General features: G+C 48.6%; 1 protein-coding gene across 1 annotated transcript in view; it reads left to right on the top strand.

Annotated features, from left to right (window-relative positions):
• The first annotated feature begins 264 nt into the window (after window positions 1-264).
• Window positions 265-20,815, top strand: part of LOC146822501 (uncharacterized) — a 47,507-nt gene continuing 26,956 nt past the window's right edge. Inside the window, exon 1 of the mRNA XM_085613608.1 lies at window positions 265-894. The gene's annotated coding sequence lies outside the window, so the exon portion shown is untranslated. The remainder of the gene's footprint in view (window positions 895-20,815) is intronic.

The raw sequence follows: 20,815 nt of genomic DNA, 5'->3' as shown, positions 1-20,815 counted from the left end.
GCACTACATTGAGCCTGTATCCACACACACACACTAAGAAAGGCGACAGAAGAAGGGGTGCAGGGGCTGGGAGGGGGCCCTTCCCACGGGGCCCGCGGATGGAGAGCCAGCCCCACAGGTGGGGTGACCAGGCGTCCCGGATTTGCCTGGACAGTCCCGGGTTTTCACCAGCTGTCTTGGTATCTTTTTGCAGTTTTGGCTCACGTCCCGCGTTTTAGAGGGGGTCGCCTGAAACCAGTGAGAAGTGAGATTGGGTGTTCTAAAGCTGTGCTAGTTAGCAGCTGTTAAAAGGAAGCAATTTAATGAACAGGTACGCTGCTGGTTTTAGAAATTACATTTTATTTATTTTCTTAGCGCTTCTTCTGGGTTCCAATGTTGATAAGAGTTGTCATTCTGCGAAGCATTGTTGAAGTAAAATTGTAGTCCTTCTTCTGTTTTTGCAAAAGGTCCCGGTTTTCGCTTCTCAAGATCTGGTCACCCCACCCACAGGACTTCCCTGGTGGGGGAGCACCAGTCCTCGAGCTGGCACAGTCCAGGTGCAGATGCATCGCTGCCCATGGGGGGGGGGGGGGAAAGAATCTCCTTTTATACCTCCCCCCCGCACCTCCTCCATCCCCAGCCTTCCAACTACCCCCTCCCTCCCCTCTGTAGAAGAGGGGGGCTGGTCCAGACACATCCTCCTCCCTTGGGGAATGGGCACCGAACCAAGGGGCATAACAGACAGGGTGTTTTGGGACTGCCCCCCATCTGACCACTCCCCCTGGATGACGCCCTTCTAACGTCACTGGCAATGGCAGGGCGACCACATAAGTCCTGCATGCCAGACTCCGGCAGGCGAGTTATTTTCATTCGTAGGTGCTGTGTGAGGTCAGCGCGCCGTGTGATCTGCTACAGGTGAGTTATGGGGTGGCAGACACACACCCTCGGATTATTTTCACTCGGCAGTGCTGTGTGAGGTGAGCGCGCCGTGTGATCTGCTGCAGGTGAGTTGTGGTGCTGTGTGAGGTGAGCGCGCCGTGTGATCTGCTGCAGGTGAGTTGTGGTGCTGTGTGAGTTAAGCGCCGTGTGATCTGCTGCAGGTGAGTTGTGGTGCTGTGTGAGGTGAGCGCGCCGTGTGATCTGATGCAGGTGAGTTGTGGTGCTGTGTGAGTTGAGCGCGCCGCGTGATCTGCTGCAGGTGAGTTGTGGTGCTGTGTGAGTTGAGCGCGCCGTGTGATCTGATGCAGGTGAGTTGTGGTACTGTGTGAGGTGAGCGCGCCGTGTGATCTGCTGCAGGTGAGTTGTGGGGTGGCAGACACACACCCTCGGATTATTTTCACCCTGTGCTGCACTGGTTGTGCTTCATGCAGTTTTCCGCTGTTTGTTCCAAGCCGAAGTGTAATGTTTTCATTTATGGATGTGGGCACTGGGTACACAACAACTGACCCCTTGAGACTGCCCCCCTCTCACAGGCGTGCCAGGATCATTCCTCGCACTCTCTCTTGCATTCAATCTGACCGTGTGACCCCTTGTGCCAGTCCGCTTTCCTTCCAGTGAGCGGCATCACGCCCTATTCAACCCCCCCCTTTTCATTGGTCTGGCATGAGAGCTGCTGAAAACCGGGGACCCCCACCGAAGCTATTTCTATGCTTTGAACCTCAAAACTATGCGCAAAATACATAAAGAAATATACAAAAAACAATGCAAAATTATGAAATGTTTGACTTGATAAACACGCCAAAAATATATTAAAAATCACATTTTAATGGGAAGGTTGGAACTTTTCAAAATCTGTTTTTATTTCTAAAAGGCAAAGCTGTATGCTGGACTACCAGACCACTCTGTTTCCTTGCTCCTAATTAGGGCTCCCAGTTTTATGGTATTTATTTTTTCGTCATTTCCGTCTGTATTTATCCATATTTATTTTGGATTATGTGGAAAAATGAAGCTGAAGTTAGTATTTTTCCACATTTATTTAACCTATAAATATGCACTCTTGCTTGCACGTTTGCCAGGTGTCAGTGCTGTGAACACCCGCAGAAGATACATCCGTGCACCTATAGAAAAATATGCACATTTCAGTTTCAACCTTGTGCGTATCTACTGTTGTTAAAGCCTCTTGCCTAAAATTCCTTTCTTTTTTAACCCCATTTCCTATCAATCCACACATTTATTGGCCTGGCAGTCATGGTAGACAGTATTTAGAATTACTCAAAAATCAACCAATTTCCGTTTTTATCCACACTTAAAAATAAATACAGACGCGAAAGTGAATGTTTTATGTCTATTTATCTGTAAAAATCTGTAAAAACAGAAAACAGGGAGGCTTACTCATGATGCATGTTGTCCTTTTGTTGACGCATACCAGTGCTTCACTTGAGACCACCCATACCAGCAGGATTCTGCTTGCTGTCCTTGTGCTGCTCCCACTAATCAGGCTAAGGAGATAACTTACATTTTAGCCTCCCATTTCATGTTCCCTCAGATTTGCACAGAGTTGTATGTTTTTCAATTTTACAATGTTTCTAATATTATTTCATTTCTCACCTGTCAAGGCTCCCATAAATTGTTGTTAAAGGCCCCAGATTAAGACCCATAGATCTATGCCTTTGTGTTAAAGGAATAGACTGTGCGTCTGTGTTTATATCACATCACATGTGTTGATTTGCTGTCTTGTTTTTCAGCCTGCATCGCCAGCACTGTGTCTTTCTTTGCGGATCCGTGTCCTATTGTTGCAGTCTATTCCATATCTATGGTGCTGATGCACAGAGTGTCTCTTAATGTTGCTGGTTTAGCTGCCAGCACTGTGTCTTTCTTTGCGGATCCGTGTCCTATTGTTGCAGTCTATTCCATATCTATGGTGCTGATGCACAGAGTGTCTCTTAATGTTGCTAGTTTAGCTGTGCCACTGCCCTTGTAGTTGTTTGTCTATGTTGCACCGACCCATTTCTGTGCCTCTGTTGCCGTTGGTGTTGTCCGTGTCCCTGACCCCCTGGTGCAGGCTTTGGCATTCTAAACATGTTCTCGAAAGTTGACCATGGGATGCTTCCCACCTCTCAATGCAGTTATTATGCTATGTGTCATTTCAATTTGAATTTGGAAGCTGTTTAATCCAACATGTTTCATTTTCAGACTATCACATGAATATAGAGTGATCCCTTCACTCTAGATTATTATGGACTCTGTCTCCAGTCCTGAACTTCTCATCTATAAATCATTCATTTTAGGTATGTTAGTCTAATTGGCACAATGGATGCAAAGTAAGACGACAACACCCAGATTCAATTAGGCAGTCACGCAAAATCCAGGACTGGAAAGTGTCCCTAGTGACATAGCGGCGGGTGGACGTTCTACAGGGATAATCTGGTGCGGCGCCCCTGGCTCAGAGTGCGGCGCCCCTGGCTCAGAGTGCGGCGCCCCTGGCTCAGAGTGCGGCGCCCCTGGCTCAGAGTGCGGCGCCCCTGGCTCAGAGTGCGGCGCCCCTGGCTCAGAGTGCGGCGCCCCTGGCTCAGAGTGCGGCGCCCCTGGCTCAGAGTGCGGCGCCCCTGGCTCAGAGTGTGGCGCCCCTGGCTCAGAGTGCGGCGCCCCAGGCTCAGTTATAAGAATAGATGGTAGCAACTGGGAGCCAGAGAGAGGAAGCATTCGCATACCTTGGAAGAGACCAAATGACTGTGCCTGTGAAGTTCTGCAACATTCAAAGCCTGCGGACATTGAACTTCAAGGCACATGCTAATAAAGCATTCTTACCGTCTAATGTGGATCCAGCGACCCTCCTTGAAATGGTCACTCTGTCTTAAGACAGTCATTTGTGTAACTTATGTTAATGCGTTCAGTGCTGATTAGAAGTCTGAAAAGTATGATTCAGCCACGGGCTCAAACAAAAGAAATAACCCCTAAGCTCTACACTTTATTAGGTGTAGTTTGACAGCGTGGCTGTCACTAAATCTTGTGTGATCAACAGAAAACAAGCTTCAGAGTACTCTTGAGAGATCGACCTTGGCTCCACCTGCTTTTCGATAAGGGAGTACAGCATCGAGTTGGGCAAATGTGTGGTTTCACTGAAAAAGAGCGCTTGTGTTGCCCTTTCTTGGACATGTAGTGAGTCTCAGTCACAATTGTGTACTGCTAACTCCTCGTCGCTGTTGTGACCATATGGGAATTTTGTACTGAGTTCAATAATGGAATGGAATTCAAGGAGTTGCAGTTGTTTCTCATGATCCCCCCCCCCCCCCATCTCAACTTTTTTACAACTCGGTCTAGTATTTTTTTGTAAACTGTTTTTATTATTTTCACAAACCAAAAGGCAAACATTACATCTTAATGAATTCTTAATGTACCCCATCACTTATGCTTGCCGGCTCAGTTGCCTCGGGTACCTTCCCATTGCAACAACACCTTTATACTTGTTCATACTATTAAAGCTATTCCCATCTGTACCGTATCCTTATATTATAACCGTGTTCCATGCTAGTCTGGTCGTGTTAACAAATACTGAGTAAAATTGCTATGAGACCATTGTACTATAACAAACAACATGCCATTTCCCCCCCCCCCCCATCCCACCTCGTTCCACCGGCGTGCGCTGTCTCCTAGGAGCTGAAAAACGAAGAGATAACTCTTTCTGGAATCTGTATCACTGTAGTTGCGGGACAAAACAATCTCACCTTCATTTGTGTCATTTTCACTGGTGCATTACAGGGTTATGTCTAGGGATTTCAGGTTGTTCCAGAGGTTTGCGGTACTTCAGTCTGCACTTCTAGGATTGAACTAGTATCAGAGTCTGCCTCGGGTACTTGCAGTGCCGCTACTATGGCCTCCCATGCCCTAGCTGTCTCCAATGCCTTATCATTATTAGACCGCTTAGCATGTTGTAGCCGGGCTATACTTTCACTCGTTGCCCACTTAATCAATTCTGCTTTCCAACGCTCAAAGTTAGGTCCCTGCCTCGACTTCCAATGTGCTGTAATATCCCTCTTGGCTAACAACAAACCTAGGTCCAAGAACTTACTTGTTACCTTCATTCTAGTTGTATGGGGAAACCAATGCAATAAGCAAGTGCCTATTTCACATTCCACTTGTCGGTCGGTTACTCCGCAAAGCAGGCCAACCACCTCTTCCCAGTACATTCCCACTTGCGGACATTCCCATAACATGTGGTGTAACTCCGCCCCTACCAGATTGCAAGGCGGGCTTTGGGCCGAGTCTGTCTTGAAGTATTGATTAATCTTAGCAGGGGTTAAATACGCGCTGTGTAATATAAAAAAATGGACCAACTGGAATCTAACATTCCTGGTACAATTCCACGCCCTCCTAATCAACTGAGCCCATGTTTTCGCCTGATATGGTAACAGGGCCCCATCTTCGTATAAATCTCCCAATACTTGTACACCCATCCTCTCCCACTCGGCCAACGCGTTCCAGTCCCCTCCATGCAGGAGGGCGGTACACATGCCCAAAGGTATCTCTGGGGCGTAAGGGCAGGCAATGCCAGCCCTGCGCTGGCTCCGATTCCAACACAGTCTCAGAGTCCGCTCCTCAATAGATAGTGTCCCAAGGTGCAGCCGCTGCTGAAGTACCACAAACAACTATACATGGCGTGGTATCCATTGGCCCTCAGGACCATCTGGACCCCTGAACTCCTGAGCCACCGCCTGAGTAAGCCATTGCAGTTGGGCTGCCAAATAGTATAATTCGAAATCGGGCACAGCCAAGCCCCCATCAGCTCTCGGGTGCATCAATGTAGCCAATGCTACCCGCCATCGACCAGAGCCCCTCAAAAAATCCACTGATCATCATCCGGAGCGGTCTGAAAATTGATCCCGGGACCCAAATCAGCAACGTCCGAAAATAGTACAGCAATCGAGGGAGCGCCACCATCTTCAGTAGTGCCACCTGCCCAGCTAGCGAAAGTGGCAGATTACCCCAAAACGCTAGACTGCCCGAAGTCCCCGCACAGCTCTACCTATATTACCCTCCAACAAATCATCAGATGTATGATAAATATTAGTTCCAAGATAAGGCAGACATCGAGGCTCCCACCTAATACCTGCCACCTGAGCCGGACCCACCTCCGATGGATTCACCGCACACAAACAAGTCTTCGTCCAGCTCACCCCGAGACCCTACCAAATGCGCAGAGCAATGTTGTTGCTCCGTCCAATGCATCTGCCGTATTGGCCAAAAACATAAGTAAATCGTCCGCATATAATGATATATTTTGCAAATCCCCTCGCAAATCTTAACCAAGGTAGTGTTGTCCCAATCTGGCATGTGCCGCCAAGGGCTCAATGGCCAATGCGAACAGTAACGGAGAAAGTGGGCATCCCTGTCACGTTCCCCATCCCACTAAGCAGGAGGAAGAGACCATCATCCCCGTCTGTACCCGAGCCGTTGCCGATCTATAAAGAATCTCTGTCCACCCCACGTATGCCTCCCCAAAACCAAAGGCGCGCATAATTTGGAACAGGTAGGGCCATTCCAGGCTGTCAAATGCCTTTTCAATATCTATCGAAAGGACTGCCGCGGCAGGGGTCATGCCATGACCTACCCCCAGTATGCGGAGTAAACGTCTCACATTAGTGGATGTATTTCGAGTAGGGATGAATCCGGCCTGATCATAGTGGACCAGCTGCACCATGTGCGGGAGAAGCCGAGTTGTGAGGATCCTGCTCAATATTTTATAATCAATAGTCAACATGGATAATGGTCTGTAGGCCGACCTACCCATTGGGTCCTTCCGTGACTTCAATAGAGGGATAATAACTGCCTCTCTAGTGGAGGCTGGCAGCCTACCCATCTTCTGTGCTTCCCTAAAAACAGCCAACAGCTTAGGGGGCCAATAAATCAATATATTGCGCATAAAACTCGATAGGCAGCCCATCCGCACCCGGCGTTTTATTACGTGCCATGTGTTTAACCGCCGATCTTATTTCCCCCAAGGAGATCTCCTGTCCTAACACATCTGCCTGCTCCTCTTCTATTCGTGGCAACTCTATATCTTCCAAGAAATCCCCCATACCCTCTCCAGAGACCTGCAATTTGCTCCGGTATAAATCCGTATAGTACTCCATGAACAACCCGTTTATCCCTTGCTGGGTATACACAGATGTTCCCGTCGCTGTGGCCAACTCCAATATGGGTGTGCCCCTAGGGGCCGGGTTGGCCAACCATGCCAGCAGCGTACTCGCTTTATCCCATTCCGCATGTGCCCTCGCCAGGTATGATCTATGATCAAAGCCGCACAACCACTCTATTTGCGCTGCCAGTGCCTCTCTAGCGTCGGAGGCTTCGCCTTGCACTCCAGGGTTCTCAGGGCAGGCCCTCTCTGCCCTTCACAAATGTTTCTCCACCATCTCTAGATCATGTAATAATGTCTTCCACACTCCCACCATTTTAATAATGCACAATCCCCGCGCCACTACATTAAAAGCATCCCACTCCATTGCCAACGTCGATGCAGTACCCTCATTCTCGAGGAAGTAGTGAGTGATGCCCATCTCAACCTCGGCATGGAAGACCGGATCTTCCAGTGCCTCTGGCCTTAGCCACCAGATCGGGATCACAGGTCTCTCCTGGACCCAGTGCATTTTTAGCAATAACGGGTTATGATCTGAATGTGTTCTCGCAAGACATTCACTGTGCCCCTCTTTTACATGAATGTCTGGGGTGCACAATATCGCATCAAGCCGTACATGCAGGTCATGTAATGCCGAGAAGATAGAATAGTCGCGGTCCCCTGGGTACTTCGCACGCGATGTGTCTACCAGTCCCCATCTATCCTGCCAATCCCGTCTGACTTTAGAAAGTCTATGTATGGGTGCTTCTGGCAAAGGGGGATGGGACCTGTTCATATTGGTGTCTGCTATAGAGTTAAAGTCACCACCCATCATTACCGAACCGATCAAATAGAGCACCAACCTCACAGACAAGTGAGCAAAGAATGCCACCTGGTCCACATTGGGGGCATATACACTGCACAACGTCACTTCCACCCCATTCAGACGTCCAACCACCACCACAAACCTCCCATCTGGATCCACTAACTGCTGTGTCATCTACTAATCCATATTAGCGTCCCTCTAGCAAAAGCTGAGTATGTTGTATAATAAAGCTGCCCGCTCCACCTACACTGCAACGCCAACCCTTCTGTGCAGTTAATGTGGGTTTCCTGGAGGAAAGCTATTTGTGCTCCCCTATGCACCAAAAAAGCATGTACCTTATGGCGCCTCATCGTATGTATCTCCCGTACATTCCATGTAATGCATTTCAAGTCCGATACCGTCCCCATGTTGTGTTCCAAGCTGCATAAATGTCTGTTAGCTCCTTGCAGACACACCGGTGGCCCTTACATCCCTGAACAAACTCCCACCTCAAAAAACCCCAACCTCCTCCCCTCCCCCCCCCCCCCCCCCCCAGAACAGGTCCTAAGATTCTAGCACCCATCCAAACTAACAAATTAATGGCCCCTCTGGTAGCTGCCAGGGAACCACCCGACTAACAAAAATGTGGGAGGCGACCAAGAGCTGAGAGGGTCTTGTCCACAATACGTCCAGTATCGAGTGCCATACCCCATTAGAAAAGAACCCTTAGCCTCTAAAGAGGTGGTCCGGTTTGAGGGAGCCACACTTTCCAAAAGCCCTCTAGTCCTTGTCATCACTACTGACCTCCACACCCATGGGTCAAGAGAGGACCAACCATGTATTGTTCCTCCCAAGAGATCTCTCTGAAAAGTCTTACAACTTTACGCATCGACTAGCCCATCCGCTGTCCCATGTGGCAATTGCACTTCCCGTGTCCGTGTCATCTGAGTCAGACCCCGACAAGACCTTTTCTGATTCCGTCGCCATCATCGATGCTGCTCCTCTGTCCTGCGATATTTCTGTGACCGCCTGCAACACCACGGATCTTTCCCTCTCTGTTTGAGTCACCGTGGGCCTCTGCGCACCCTGATGGCATTGGCCATCATGCCGCGACCTGCGTGAACGTGGTGCCTCTGCCAGCGACTCTGTGCCGCACCCTGCAGCGCCCGATCCTGCTCTATAAGGCTCCAACCATGTCCAAGCTTCCTCAGGATTATCATGCAAAAATGCTTTACCGTCCATGGTCACCCTTAGGCATGCAGTGAACATCAGAGAGTACTTAATGCCTTCATCACGGAGTGCTTTCTTGACCTCCATAAACGAAGCCCGTCGGCGTTGCACATCGTACGTATAATCCGGGAGCAGTGTCAAGTTATTATCTACCCTGTAGGGGCCCGAGGAGCAAGCCCTGTTCAGTAACAGGTCCTGTCCTTGTAGTGGAGCAGTCGCGCCACCACTGGTCTGGGCGGTTGACCGGGCGCTGACAGGTGAGCCGGTACTCTGTGTGCTCTTTCCAAGGTGTAGAATGGTGACAGACCCTCGGGGGCAACTTCAGTCCGCAACCAATTTTCCAGATATTCTAACATATTAGCCCCTTCCACTCCTTCCGGCAGCCCCTTCACCCTCACATTATTCCTTCTGTTCCACCCGTCCGCATCCTCGGCTCTCCGCTCCAGAACCTGTAACCGGTGATCGACGTCCCCCATCCGTGCCTCCAGCGCTTTTTGGGCAGGTTCCAGGACCTCCAATGTGGTTTCGGTCTGCTTCACATGGTCAGTCAGCTTTGCGTGGTCCGCTCTAAGGAGGTCCAACCCCTGTGCCACATGAGCTATGTCCTGCTGGAGGGTGTCCCTAGTGTTAGTGATGGCTTTGAGTATTTGATCGACCTGCTGCTGCATCATCCCTTCGGATTGCGGCTCCACACCGCCTTGCTTCCGTTGTTCCGCTGCCTCCTCCCCTAGCTCCTGGGGTGCCCCCCCCTGCTTCCCTCATGGTTTTACCATTGGTCACGGCGCTGCAGGTCTCTGACTGCTGCTCAGTCCTCTGAGGTTCCCGTCACTGCATAGGGGCTGGGTATAGGCACCTGTCAACACCTGCTGTAATAGTGGTCCCCACTCTCCAGCGACTTCCTGACCGCTCCCCCGCTCTCTTGTCTGTCCAGTAGCCCCCCTCCACAATTTCAGCTTCCCAAGCAGAAAAAAATGCTTCCCCCCAGCCTTCCACTCCTCATCTCCAGACACTCAGAGTAGGAAGGTCTCCGCTCAGCAGGCACTAGTCCTGTACCAGGTCTCCGTTCTGCAGCACCGGTCGGTTCCAGGCTTGCAAGCTCCAATTAATACTTCTATCAACTGTCTACAGAGCGCTCGCCATTAGCGCTTTAATGCTGTCAGCAGCCCCAGAGAACCGCCCCAGCCACCTTCAAGAATCCTCCTCAACGTGCCCCCAGCAGCGATAGCCAGCGCCCCAAACGCTGTGGGAACAGCAGCCAGGATCCTCCACAGCGCTCCTAGCAAAGACGATGCCCTGAACTTCCTAGGGGAGAGGCGCCAGTCCCCTCTTCACCTCGCCATCCCTGGCCGCGTCACCGCCCACATGTCTCCTCACCAACCTTCTCATGTTCTGGGGGCTCCTCTACCGCTGGGTCAGTCCTCACAACCGGTTTGCCACTGCCGTCGGGGCCCAGCCGGTCCCCCTGGGGCACCCTCTGTCAGCTGGTACCGCAACTGCTGCACTCCCACATCCGTGTTTCATTGCCTTTAATGCCACCAGGGGAGCCCTCTTCCTTGTTCCCAGTCACGGACCTGCCACTCACAGAGTGCACTGAATGGCATCCTCGTCCGTGGGCCACACGCCCTACATAAAGCACGGATGTGTATCTCGGGTCCTTCGCAACGCTCCCAGCCAGGGCGACCCCCTGCTCTCCTAGGGGGAGACACTCCAATACTCTCTTCACTTCGCCATTCCTCACATCTCTGCACACATGACCACCCGCTGTCCTTCTCATGCACAAGGGGCTCCTCCCCCACGAGGCCAGTCCTCACGGCCACTGCAGTACTACTGTCAGGCCCCTACCGCATCCCCCAGGCACCCTCCGCCAGCTGGAGCCGTCGGTACTGCACTCGCTCCACTGTCTTCAGTGCTGCCAAGGTGCCTTCAGATGTGCTCCCACTCGCGGGTGGGCCACTCACCGGAGTTCCCAAGATAGGGACCCCCCTCGCGGGTCTCTCCCTCAGCAGAAAGCACCGCTTTAGAGGAGATGTGTGATCCCCCTCGCGCCTCTGGAAATTGGATCCGTAATCGGCCAATCAGTCACTCCCAGCGGCGGAGCGCTGCACTGCCGTGCACCCCCAGCACCAGGCAGGAGATGCCAGTCCCGCAGCACCGCGGGTCCCGCATCAGCCATCCCTCAGAAGATCACACCAGGGCCAGTGCCGCGGAGTTCCCACCTCCCGTGGCCAAGACTCTTCAAGCGCTGCGGCCGCCGTGCAAAGCCGTCTTCCAGCCTCTATTGGCCATCAGCAGCGCCATCTTGATTCACTCCAACAGGTCTTGTTTCCCCGATTGAACACACGGTCAGCAATGGAGGTCCAATCACGGCAAATATCTCTGTAGGCAGCTCTCGACTCCGGTGGGAGCTATGTACGGTCTGTTGTCCTCTACCGGCTCCCAAGTCATGATAATCGATGGGGCGGCGCGGAGCTCCCAACTCACGCGTCCGTCCTCATCAGCTTCTTGGCCACGCCCCCTTTACAACTCGGTCTATGCCAGTATATTTCAAAAGGGTATTTTCCCCATTGTGCTTCAGATGAAAATGTCTGGCCACGAGGTAGCTCAAGTGCTAGAATGAATTGAATGGACCGGGTTACAAAGGTGTCGAAATGCAGCCAGTATTATGTCTTCTATGTCTATGCCTGGTACCTATAATTGTGCAAATTAGGCATTCCATTAAATCCACTCTTTGGGGAAAGTCAAAAAGTTTAAAGGAAAGAAGTAAATAAAATATAGATATTGTTTCAAAATGAAATTTGAAATTACAGCTCCTTTGTTCATGAACTTTACCCTTTATGTCTGCACAATGGGAGCTTGTTTGCCAACTTGACAAAGCCTACGGCACTAGCCGACATACATAGTCTTTGAATAAACAAACTGGATTCTAATGAGTTGGTGTGCCGCTGTGTTCTATTCCCGCTGGAAGGGACGTTTCACTTCAAGGGTATTGTAGACTGGTCCAAGCTGTCGCTGACACCGGCACTGCCAGGCGGCGAGCTGCAATCTTGGGACACACTCTCTCACACACACACTTGCTCGCCATTTTATAGTTGGGTCAGAGTAAGTTTCCATATAAAGCGTACTTTTTATTTATTTATTTGTAATTTGTTTTAATAGTGCAGTTTGAATCTGCACAATATAAAAAAAACTATCATCCACCTCACCCGTCAGGGCCACAAAACATCCATTTCCCATGTTAATTCAAATGATAACTTCTGGATATATGGTTTGTTTTAATATTTTCAAGGTATCGATGGACGATTCAAATAACCTGAAGATAATTCCTGAATATCCACCAGATTGTTCCAGCTGTGACGCTGGTGGCGCGGGCATTGGCCCCATATTATATTCCACTATCCTAGATTAAATCTCCTCTGGAATACAGTTTTTGAATACTGTGTGAACAAATTGAATATTAAATTACCACAAGATCCCAGCATGGTTTTACTTGTATATTTATCCTCATTGGGATTATCAGGTGAGTTTTGTAAATTAATACCTGTTTCTATGCTCATTGCTGGATCATTAATATTACAAAAAAGAACAACTAAATTAATTTAAACTTTTTTGGAATGCCTGGTCAAAATGTATGCAGTAAAACAGTGAACACTGTGTGCGGCCCAAGTGGGAGCCATGCAAATCATTTTCAAGCTGTAAAAAATGTTGCTTAGACTATTGTATTAAAATCCAGAAGATACACTGAAAAATAGATTATCTTTAATTGATAATCAAAACACATCATTACAATGTACAGATTAATTAAATCATCAAAAAGAACCCCACAATCAATAACACCCAAATAGTCCATTCATTAAAAACCAGGCCTAGTAGCAGCATGAGGGTCTTCAACAAACCGGAGAAAGTGTCTGTAGCATTCTTCTGCCAAGCCACTGTGGACAATAAAAATGTTTTGGTGGACATCCTCCAATTATCCGCCAATCTTCATCAGGACCAAAAGTAAATAAACATCTTAGATAATGCTTCTCACAATTAGGAATCACTAGGGTCATGTGAAGTTCGAGACATCTAACGCAACAAGACCCAATGAAGGAAGGCTCTACGAGCTTTATGAGCAGCAAGGGGGCAATTCTAGAGGCAGGAGTCTGAGCAACCTAAAGAAGAAAATGCATGATGCTTAGATGCAGGCTACAAATAGAATCAGGGCTTGTAAATCTTATCTAATAAACAACCGCCCAGTCTGAACTGTAGTTCAGTAAATAGCAGCCTACAGGAATGCGGTGGAAGAAGTGTGGCTGAGCAATGTACTTCGGACTCAGCAGGCAGGACATTGGGACTCCAGGCCTTGATATATTGGCACCATCTGGTGTCTGTGTCCATCCTGCCTCTATTTACCTTTCTTGATAGAAAACGACCAGCAGAGGTCAGTAAAATATCAGAATCCCTTTAGCATTCTCTAGATTCCAGCCCATAGAACTTGTCTTCCACGAGCATCCGTAGACAATAATAATTTTTCAAATTCTGTATTTTCAGTGATATGACCACCGAAGCCCCTGATTTTATATTAAAAACTGAGCTTTTGGACTATGCCATTCCCCTCTAAAAGGCAATATTTCTCTCCATGTGTTCCCATACCTGGCGTGCCACGCAGTTTGGTGCTTACTTTCCCTCCATGTTAAAGAACAGTAGATGTTTCAGCGCCCAGGCTAATGTGCTGCATAGCTAACTACATATGAGGTCCCAAAGTAGAGACCGATTGCATTGCAAATGCTTGTTTTTAACCCTGCTATCCAGGACCTTGTTTCTAATCCGGTGCTAGCAGCGCGCCTAGCTCTGAGTACAGTCCAAGTGTATTATTAAACAGTAACATTCCCAATCTTACATAGATGGCTATGAACAATTTAAGAAAAAAAAAATCACTGTTCAGACTGTCACTACTTGGGAACTTGGGCTGAAATGGAAAAGTGGCCCTCGGAGCACCCTAAGAGTGTGGGCCCGGGTATACCACGTGTTGAAGTTAGGGGCAGTGCCCCTGGATTATAATACATTGGTGTGTTTACATAGACCTTAGCTTAGAAATGCACAGCACCTATAGAAATACTGTGCAGTGAAAGTACAGCAAAAATAAAGAGCAAGGTACATTGGATTGTTTGATGTTAATCGTAAATGAAATGTTGAACAACATGGCTTTAATGTTGGGGTTGGTTTTGTCATTAAGCATCAGAGCAGGGTTCATTTGATAATCAAGCAATTTACGTGACTGTCAGAGTGCTTATCACTGTAGGTTGTGAGAGACCTCAGGGTGATGGGTGACCCTACTCCAGCTCAGAGTACCCTACTCCCATTCGGAGCACATATTGGATGTACCCTAATCCCACTCGGAGCACATATTGGATGTACCCTACTCCAACTCGGAGCACATATTGGATGTACCCTACTCCCACTCGGAGCACATATTGGATGTACCCTACTCCCACTCTGAGCACATATTGGATGTACCCTACTCCCACTCGGAGCACATATTGGATGTACCCTACTCCCACTCGGAGCACATATTGGATGTACCCTACTCCCACTCGGAGCACATATTGGATGTACCCTACTCCAACTCGGAGCACATATTGGATGTACCCTACTCCCACTCGGAGCACATATTGGATATACCCTACTCTCACTCGGAGCACATATTGGTGTACGCTACTCTCACTCGGAGCACATATTGGATGTACCCTACTCCCACTCGGAGTAGATATTGGAGGTACCCTACTCTCACTCGGAGCACATATTGGTGTACGCTACTCTCACTCGGAGTACATACTGGATATACCCTACTCCCACTCTGAGCACATATTGGATGTACCCTACTCCAACTCGGAGCACATATTGGATGTACCCTACTCCCACTCGGAGCACATATTGGTGTACGCTACTCTCACTCGGAGTACATACTGGATATACCCTACTCCCACTTGGAGTACCTGTTTTTTTTTGGGGGGAGTTTTAGATAGTGCGAACTAGACCTGAGACATCGGGTATCAGTGGTCTTTACATCAGTACAAGTTTTGTTACAGAAGGACACATTCATTTCTTGGTAGGCACGGGGAGATTAAGTGATTTGCCCAGGATCACAGGAGCGTCATTGCCGAGACTCGAACCCGGTTCCCCAGCTTCGAGGTCGACCGCTCTATCCGTAACGTTACATCCTCTCATATTGGTTTTACCCTACTCCCACTCGGAGCACATATTGGTTTTACCCTACTCCCACTCGGAGCACATATTGGTTTTACCCTACTCCCACTCGGAGCACATATTGGTTGCAACCTGCTCCCACTCTTAGTACATATTGGGTGTACCCTACTCGGAGCACATATTGGCTGCAACCTACTCCCACTCGGAGCACATATTGGGTGCAACCTACTCCCACTCGGAGCACATATTGGGTGTACCCTCCTCCCACTCGGAGCACATATTGGGTGTACCCACCTCCTACTCGGCAACACATATTGGGTGTACCCTACTCTCACTCCGACCACATATTTTGATGTCAGCCTTTTTTAATGGAGTTCCTTCCACCCAAGATATATATTGCCTGAGTACTGTACATTGAACGTGGCAGTAGGTTGGCTGTGAGGATCAGGGGTGTGTTCTTGTCGGGCCTCGCATGCATTCTCTGCTGTTTGTGTCGTTGGACGGTTGTCAATCACCTGGCTGGTTGTGTACACACTCCATTGTTTTAATAATGGAGGCATCAAATTGTGACCTTTTTAGTTAAGTCACGTTTATTTTGAGTATGTTTACTTTAAGTAGGCCACCCTCCCCACCCCCAGGGAAAACTTGTTTACTGAAAATTGTAAGTAAAATCATAGACTGTCTGTTTATCTGTAATGAAGAATAAATACTAAATGTTATTGCTGGAACGAAAAAGTTAGACCAGGTTTCCTTTGTTAAATACCCACCCCTTATTTAGAATGGAGAAATTCTTCAATCTGTTTCCCGCAAGTTGTGCTGATTGAGACTAGAGTTTTAAGGTTTTGATTAACGGAATGTTGATTAAACCGGAAATCTCACCAGAATTATGAGGAATGGTCATGGCGATGAAAGCCATATTTCATGAGTCCCATTGAAATGTTTAATGCTTTTAGGTCGAGCATGCGCTGCTCTAAGAGGCATGCAATATTGGAGTAAGTAATTGAAGCCCCGCCCATATTTGTCATTGGCTTGTGTCATTGTCCTTCATAAATATGGCTTCTGATTGGTTAATAGGCTTGTTAGTCCCTCCCTTGTCTTCATTTGCAACCGCCCATGGCGACTGGCCCTTTCGGTTGTTACATGTTTGCTTTAATTAGAGCCTGGGAGCACTATTTTCTTAATTGGTTTTCTTCTGCCTGATGTTGCAGTCAGGACACGCTTTCTCTCTCAATGCATTTTTTAGATTGTACTGTAATCGGTCTGTGGACATAAAGTCCATCCCCTTTCTTGACATTGCTTTTCATTTGTCTATGTGAGCGTCCTTCACATCCCTGCTTGCAAGTGGCCGGTCCTGCCTCTTTGTCCCTCCTTTCTCTCTTCTGCTCCTCCGACAGAGCAGCACTATATAAATTTAGAATACAAATACAGTGATTGCGTTTTATTTTAATTTTATCAAAATTTTTGATTTGGAAAGGTTAACTTGCTCACCTATTTGAATCTGATTATAGTGAAAGATTTTACTCAGCTTGTTAGGGCATGGGGAATTGGGGGGAATGTTCTCTATAAATACTGCAAGAATATAGCTGCTATTTTTTAACCACAGAAATTGTTTTACTTTTGTATGTTACCTCTTTTTAACTTCACTTGAAGTGTGTTATACTCCACGCAACTTTATTTGCACTTTTGGAAGGCTACTGCCGGTTAGTGGCCATCTTGGACGTGACTCGCACTGATCGTGGTCAGCGTTCCAGTCGTTGCACGCTGCATGCCGGTATCAGCCATACCCTTTTTAAATGGCCTCCGTTCTAACGCGCAGTGGGCGCGCCGATGGCGCACCAAAGGCGTGCCTAAGGCAAGCCCGTCAGCACTCAGGGCGAGTCATACTGCCCGACTTGAATCAGGGACCAGAAATAACAACCAGTTATCGAGTGAGTTCTTAAAATCCCTCAGACCTCTATCATGCCCGTCACATAGCGGCAACTCGGTAGGTCTTTCAAGTGATTCTGTCTGCGTGGATTGTGGGTACATATTTATGCCGGAGCTCTCTCTGAATAACATGTCTGCTGATTCATTCATGTTTGGGAGCATCAGTGCCTGCCTTATCAATGCCATATCACTGAGGAAGCACTATGTAGATGTTGCAGAATTGGTCTCTGACAATCTTTTAGATCTATTGTTCATTACTGAGACCTGGCTTGACGCCTTTTCAAACCCCATCGTGGCCTTGGCCACACCTGTTGGCTTTAAAGTTCATCGGGTGGATAGCCCAGTTGGCAGAGGTGGTGGTTTGGCCATTCTGTACAGGGAATGCTGGACCCTTCATAGTGAAACATCCACTCTCAGGGGTGACTGTGAGGTCCTAGATTTTAGCCTACAACTTTCTGCTCATTTCACTCTTGGGGGGGGGGTCCCTGATATATCGGCCGCCTTGACCAGCCAGTGTCTTTCTGGAAACTTGCGGGGACGCGCTGACAGAGCGAGCATTGCGTTTTTCGAACTATGTGCTCCTTGGGGATGACAATCTCCACCTTGACCACACGGAGATGACCGACTCTGCGACTTTTCTTGACTCCCTTCACTTGGCCCAGCTCTCCCAATGGGTCAGGTATCCTACCCATCAAGTAGTGCACACTTTGGATACCATCTGCTCAAATTTCCCCATTTCAGTTGTGAGGCCATTGCCGGTCTCCTGGTCGGACCACTTTCCCATATTTTTCTCATGGGATATTAAGCGTTCTTCGCGACTGGCCAGCTGCCATCCCCTCCCCCCCCCCCGACCTCTAGGAAAATGGACCCTGGGCAGCATAGTAGCTTTCTGGCAGCCTTGCGGCCTTCCCTTCAAGGGGACCTGGAGGAAAATGTGTCTAGGTTTGCAGATTGGATCTCTGACTCGGTTTGTGCTCTATCTGCACCATGTCAGCCAAAGCTGAGGAGAGAGACCCCCTCCAAGCCTTGGTTTACCCCTGAGTTGAAGACTCTGAAACATGCTTGTAAAGTATTGGAGAGAGCATGGTGCTCCAGTGGTTATTGTTCCATTGCCAAACACGCTCTTAGAGCCAAACAAAAACTCTACTATGCAGCTATTGCAGTGGCCAAAGGCCAGCATTACTTCACACACATTGACTGGGCTAATAACAATTTGAAAGAAATGTTTGCAATCGTGCAGAGTTTCTTGGCCCTCAGCGCCCAGGCTAATGTGGCACCAGCCTCGGAGACCTGGTGTAACACCGTGGCGAAATGTTTCAGGGACAAAATAATTAGTATACAAAGTACTTTTTCGACTACTTCCAGGAAGCTTATAGTCGCCCCGTTAGGAAAGCTGATGTCAGGATCTGCCTTCATTTTTTTTTCACGTTTAGGCCTGTCGATCTGCCCAGCTCTCTCAGAATCCTTAAGGCACTAAAGTTGGGCTCACCTAATGACCCGTGTGCGGCCAGGCTTCTGTCCGAAGTGGCGGAAACTATTAATCCCGAGGTGAATCTAATGGTTAACATGTCGCTTCCGAGGCGTTCGTTCCAATGTCGTGGAAGCAGGCGCTGATTCTTCCCCTTCTCAAAAATCAGTTGCTTGACCCTCTGTTACCTGATAACTACCGCCCTATCTTTCTTTTGCCAAGCTTGGCTAAGGTCTGCGAGAAGGTGGTCATGTCTCAACTTACCATCTATGAAGAGGCTTCAGGCCTGCTTCATCCGGCGCAATCCGGTTTTCGTGCCTCGGCTAGTACGGAGTCAGCATTGTTAGAGGTGACAGAGGCGATCCGGGAGTGTCTCGATGCCGGCGGGAGAGCAGCCTTGGTTATGCTAGACCTCTCTGCGGCATTCGACACTGTGCCCCACTCCCTGCTCCTTGATCGTCTATCAGAAATAGGTATTTCTGGATCGGCTCTGCAGTGGATCCGGTCCTTCTTAGAAGGCCGGTCGCAGCAGGTCTGGCTCCCCCCGTGTGCCTCCGTGCCTATGCAGGTGACAACCGGCGTTCCGCAGGGGTCATCACTTACCCCCTTCTTTTTAACATCTATGTGACTCCGCTGGTCTATCTCGCGAAGTCATTAGTGGCCAAAGTGATGGCATACGCTGATGATACTCTTTTGTTTTCCTGGAGTAAGGAGGATGACTCTGTCGTGGCTGCGCAACACTGTCTGTCTTCTGTCTTTCACTGGATTGCGAATGCACAGCTGCAGTGTAACGAAGGAAAATCTGAGGTGGTGCTCTTGTATGGCTCTTTATCTGCTGATTTCAGAGAGAGGCTTTGGCCTCTCGGTTTTCCCCGGCCCATTGCGGGAAAAAGTGCCGTAAAAAATCTCGGCGTCTGTTTCGATGACAAATTTGAACTTTTCGACACAAGTGAAGAAGTTGGCAGGGACCTGCTTTGGCACTTTGAAAACCCTGAGGAAGTTTCTTCCCCTTCTGCCTAGAAGTGCCAAAGAAACTGCGGTCCGTGCCCTGATCTTGTCCCGCTTGGACTATGCCAATGCCCTTCTGGTTGGTAGTCGGGGTTTTCTTGCCAAGAAATTGCAAGTACTCCAAAACTCGGCAGCCAGAATGCTATTGGGTCTGTCCTCTAGGCATAGTGTACGCACCCACCTGCGCACCTTGCATTGGCTCCCAGTTGAATCTAGTCTAAAATTCAAAATGCTGTCCATCGCTCATCAGGCCCTCTACGGCTTAGGCCCTATTTATCTTCAGAAGAGATTTGTGTTCTATAAACCAGGGAAACAGTTGCGCTCGTTCGCTCAGCTGCAGATTCAGACCCCCAGGTTCAATCTCCAAAGGCTCGGTGGGAGCTCCTTTGTTCAGAAAGCTGGTCTGGCCTGGAACATGTTGCCCCTGGCCCTCCAGGGCACCCAGGATCCATTGCTTTTTAAGACAAAACTGAAAACGCTGCTCTTTAGCTTTTTATCTGTGTGCCGGGACACTCTGAGTAGTCGTGCGCTGTATAAATTAAATATAACATAACATAACAAAATAAGATTTACTGTCCCTCTTTCACATAAAATAGATGTCTGCTACAGCTTCATTTTCTTTTTCTTGTGTGAGTTTGCTTGAAGGGAGGGTGGGTGTAGTTTCTCTTGCCTGTCAGTTGCATGAATTCAGAGTAGGTCGCATGCAGTCACTGCTGGCTCGGCCTTGCATGTAAAGATGGAATTCATCTCCGTGTTGCTTCCTTTTTTGGTTTATAGCTATAATGGAGGATAATTAACTAAGTATCTCTGGTCTCCAGGGTTCATCTCTGCAGTTTATTTTTCTGCTTTTATTTTCTGCGCTATTACTTGGCCCGAGGCAACAATTGTCTCATTCTTTTGTATTAACCTAATTGTAGCAGGGAGACTTATAGTGTGCACTCTGTCAACATGTGGACAGGCTACTCTCTGTGTTGCTTCTCGTTTAAATGTTATGTTTGGCTTGGTGTACGTGTGGGAAACATGGCACGCATCTGACGCTTAGGGCAGTATTTTATTAAAAATCAAGTATTAAAAGAACTGGGGTGGGGATATCTTGTTGGAGGTTGAGCGTCTGCTGTGGCGCATTCCTGCAGCGTCACTCAGATCTGTGTTTACGCGG

Source organism: Triturus cristatus, chromosome 6, assembly GCF_964204655.1.
Source record: "Triturus cristatus chromosome 6, aTriCri1.1, whole genome shotgun sequence".
In the NCBI taxonomy this organism is placed as follows: Eukaryota; Metazoa; Chordata; class Amphibia; order Caudata; family Salamandridae; genus Triturus; species Triturus cristatus.
Note: the sequence above shows the minus strand (reverse complement) of the source record. Positions and strands in the feature narration are given on the sequence as shown.